Consider the following 4,880-nt stretch of genomic DNA (forward strand, 5'->3'; position numbering starts at 1 on the left):
TAAACTCCTACTTTGTTTGATTAATTGATATTTGGTTATTAAGAGTTATTCAATTTATTATGTATGATCAATTAAAGAACCATTCGTATTAATGTTGATTTTGTTATGTTTATGTAACTGAGTGCATGATTTATGATTTATGATTAGGTTTAGATTATGTATCTTAAATCATAATGTTTATTAACTTGTCCAAGTTCAAAAACTAGGTTAAGAGTGTAAGCAATAGCAACTAGTGGAAAGTTATGTCCCTAGGTTAATTATAATAATGTTAAGTTAATATTCATGGTTGATCCAATAACTTGGAAAATTTTGAGAAGTTCCCACTAACCATGAGACTGATCATGCCTATCGAGTAATTTCATAACATGACATAATAGACTTAGTCTAGGGGAGTTATCCTTACTAGTAGACAACTTAGAATCATATGATTAATGAAATTAGTCTTGAGTTAATCAATTCAGGAATCAGTGTATAACTTACCAATACTATTATAAGGATATTATTTAAGTGAACTATGATTGACTGAATACAAACATGAGTACCTTCAGATTAAGGTATCTATACAATTAGTCATGGTTGATAAGATTAATTGTTATTTGATTATTTATTTGCTTATTTGTTTGATAGTTTATTTGAGTGATATTTATAATAAACCCCTTTACTGTGTTTCTTTTGAGATTGATTAATAAAAAGATACTAATATATTAGCACACTTATATTTCCCATATGTTCGACACCCTTACTTACCTAAGTTATGCGGTCATTGATCAGGTACACTGTCTAGTGTAGATAATCATTTTGGTTTGTTAGGAATTATTAATGTGAAACTAGATTTGTATTTTCAAGTATATATCTTTTATGTTATAATTTTTTGGTGTCGTTTCCCAATGGAATGATTTTCATATATATTTTATAAACTATCCTTTACACATCACCTAGTTTCTTATTTATTGTTCTAAATTGTTTTTAGCCATGTTTGACTAAAAATCCTAGTTTTTAGTTTTGCATAAATTTCAACTTTTTATGAAGTTAATATAACACTTTGGTTTTTACTTTGTATTTCTATCTAGTGGTTTGATTTTTGTGCTTCATACATGTTTGAATTTTGATTATTTTTAGAATGATCACCTAATTCAGGATTAAATCAATTTAGTTATTTAATTGTTGAAATTCGTAATTGTTTAAATAAATTGGTAATAAGTAACAAATATCAAATTGGTTATGTTTTGGGGTTTAGTTCTGATATAGATTGAAAATCACATATTTTTATGCTTGTGATGTAACATCCCAAGTTCAGGTCGACCTTGTAACCCTTGACCTGTTGAGTACTTGTTCCTTTTAGCCCTTTTTGAGATACTGTGGTGAATAAGTACGTGGGTCGTACGTGAGTTTATGCTCAGCGTACTCATGTGCGTGAATTTGACGCGGAAGCTACCTAATACGCTGGGCGTACTAAACGTAGAGTGAAAACCCAAATTTAGGGTGAGTCCCCAATATAAAGGATATAATGGCCTCATTCCTAGCCACCATCCTTAGACAACAAACCCTCATAAACCCTAAAACTTCGTTCAGAGAGCTTGTGAGTGCATTTGGGAGCCTTTGTGTGATTTTATGTGTTCTTGGAGTGAAGAAGAAGCCTTGGAGAAGAAGGAGTGAGTAGGCCCTTGGATTTGAGCATATATGAGTTGGGAGCTTCATATAGAGGTATAAATCTTCTAGCTTCTCACTCTTTTGATGTGTGCATCATAGTAGAGTATTTGAGGGTTTTGTCCCAAAAGTTGGAGACTTTATGAGATATTGAGCTCCAGAGACTATGATGAACCCCTTTAAGTGTATTTAGTGGTGTAGTGTCGTATAAATCCAGTCTTAAACATTTGAATCAAGCCATGCATGAGATATGAGCTTTTTGAAATAAGAGAGTGAGTGTTGTGTGTGTTTATGACCATATCAGTCATGCAAAGGCTTAAAGTCACTGACTTTATGAGTAAGAGCTATTAGGGAGTCCAGATCTGTGATATGAGCCAAGGTCTTAACTGATTAAGACCAAATGAGTAGAAAGAGTGAAACTGGGACGTACGTTGGGCATATTCCCAGCACGCATAGTGTAGGGGTCGAGCATCCCCGATGCCTGCATGGAAGCAGACTACACCCAGCATAGAGAGCTGGTATGCGTCGCGTATGCTTTGCCGTTGAATTTTGGTTGACTTTTAGGGTTTCGTCAATCTGTGGAGCATAAAGGCCATGGAGGGGTAAAATGCTATTTTACCCTTCTGTGAGATGTAGAAGGGTTGGTCTAGCTTCATTGAGATCCATTATTAATTAGGGATAATTATCATTTTGTGTTAGGTGGGGGCTAGACCAGTGATTCGAGTACGAGATTATCCAATTCTTACGAGGGGAGTCTTCTCACTATACTTTTCCTAGAGTGGTAATTCTTGTGTAACCAGAGGGTCTTATGTGTTTATATGGAGTACTGTGAGATCTTGTATTATCTATGTGTGATTTATGTTATGTATGATTTTGAGCTTAGAGAGTTAGGACCGGAGGGTCCATCTGAGTTAGGACCGGAGGGTCCACCCAAGTCGTGGGACCGGAGGGTCCACTCGAGTCGTGGGATCGGAGGGTCCACCCGAGTCGTGGGACCGGAGGGTCCTACTGAGACACAATGACCGGAGAGTCTTATTAAGTTATAGCCTCAAGTGGATAATGAGATGTGTGTAGTATTTTGGGCAACTCACTAAACTTCGTGCTTACCGTGTTATGTGTTATGTGTTTCACGTACTTCTCAGGATTGCGGAAAGGCACCGGCTTGATTGTACACACACCCTCACTGGAGATATGTTTTTAGAGGATCCTAGATTTGTGATAAACAACTTTTGAAATATGTTGTAACACCGTAAATTTCAAAACAAAATTTTCAATTTTTATAAAACATAATCCCATCAATATTCATCAAACAACCATATTAATTATCCAAAATAGGTCAATACAAAATCCCAAGATCACAATGTAGAAACTCCGAGTGTGTGTGTGTACGGATCAAGCCGGTGCCTTTTTGCGATCCTCACTAGTACCTGAAACAATAACATCAACACTGTAAGCACAAGGCTTAGTGAGTTCCCAAAATACCACATATAACACATATTAGCCACTCGAGGCTATACTCTGCGGGTCCGTGCACCCGAACTCTGTGAACCCTCAGGTTCTAGCTCTGATAAACATGCACTACATAAATCACATAGAAATAATGCAGTACAACACATATCATACATGGCATACAAATACTCTATCACATAACTTTGGTTACCTACTCAAGGTAAAGTATAGTGAGAAGACTCACCTCGCGTATCTCGGTATCTCACGAATCCTGGAAATCCCTCGTGCTCGATCCTCCGAGCTCTAATCCTCCTATAACATTATATGCTTCTAATTAACACTTTATATCTCTATGGTTGACTATCTATAAGGAGTCAACACAGGTCAACTCTGGTCAACGGTCAACAGTCAACTATCTATAAGTGAGAAGACTCACCTCGCGTATCTCGGTACCAAGGCGACTCGGCGAGTCTAGACGTTTTTATCAACCCTCTGAATCCTCTTACTACACGTCGAGTATCCCCCCCTTTACTCGACGAGTTGCACTTGAATGAATCGTGGGGCCACCCCGACTCAACTCGCCGAGTCTCAAGGATAACTCGGCGAGTCCAAGGTTGACTCAGTCCACCCATCACCCTTCTCCAACTCACCCTGACTCACTGAGTCTACCCATGACTCGATTGGACCACTCGCTGAGCAGTCCCAAGGCAATCTTCAAGATACTCGCCGAGTCGGATGAACAGACTCGGCGAGTCCGTGCCATGCAACCATTCCAACTCGCTTCTAAGGTCAGATCTGCTTCCAAAAACTATAGATCTGGCCTCCCTCGACTGATTCATCACGTAAAGTTCCCATCTTGGTGCTCATAACACCCCCTATAGCTCCATAATGGAGTTTTTGACCTAAGGCATGAGGATTCCAATCCAAAGCCTCCATTGATCCCCAAAAAGCTTGGGTAAAGGGACACTCTGGTCCTCTAAGGGTCCAGATCTATGGTTCCAACCTCATAAGGGACCAAAAGGGCACCAAATCTAGCCATGAAAGGGTTCAACAAACCCTAAATCTAAATAAACAACAACAAACAAGAAGGTAACTCGGATTTATTACCACAAAATGATGCGCTGGACTCCTAACCCACAGAAATGGCTCCTTCTTGCTTTCCTTTGGCTAGCTCTTCTCTTCCTTGCAAAAATGGCACCTCCAAGGTCAATAATGGCCTCCAACTTAGCTCCAAGTGCTCACACACGATTAGGGTTTCACTCAAGGGGCTGGTGGGCACAAATGACAGCCATTAGGCCCTTTAAATAAGTCTCAAACCTGAGAAATTAGGGTTTCATTACACAGCGTAGACTCGTCGAGTCCATATCCTGGACTCGCCGAGTCCAGGCGCGATCCTTCGTCCAAATCCGCGTCCCTACTCGGCGAGTCTGAGCTCCAACTCGTCGAGTCCCCCTCACAAATCAACAAAATACAATTAACATGATACCTGATAAAAGTCCGGATGTTACAACTCTCCCCCACTAGAACTAGACTTCGCCCTCGAAGTCTCGCTCTAAAAATAGCTCCGGGTGCTGCTCCTACATCATACGCTCTGGATCCCAGGTCATCTCTGATCCCCTCCGGTGTTGCCACTGAACCAACACCAGAGGTACCTCCTTGTTTCTCAGAACTTTGATCTTCCGATCCCTGATGGCCACTAGTCTCTCGACATAATTTAGGCTTGCATCTACCTGAATATCCTCTAACGGAACCACTGCCGATTCATCGGCTATACACTTCCTCAA

Source organism: Lactuca saligna, chromosome 2, assembly GCF_052625555.1.
Source record: "Lactuca saligna cultivar CGN05327 chromosome 2, ASM5262555v1, whole genome shotgun sequence".
Lineage (NCBI taxonomy): Eukaryota > Viridiplantae > Streptophyta > Magnoliopsida > Asterales > Asteraceae > Lactuca > Lactuca saligna.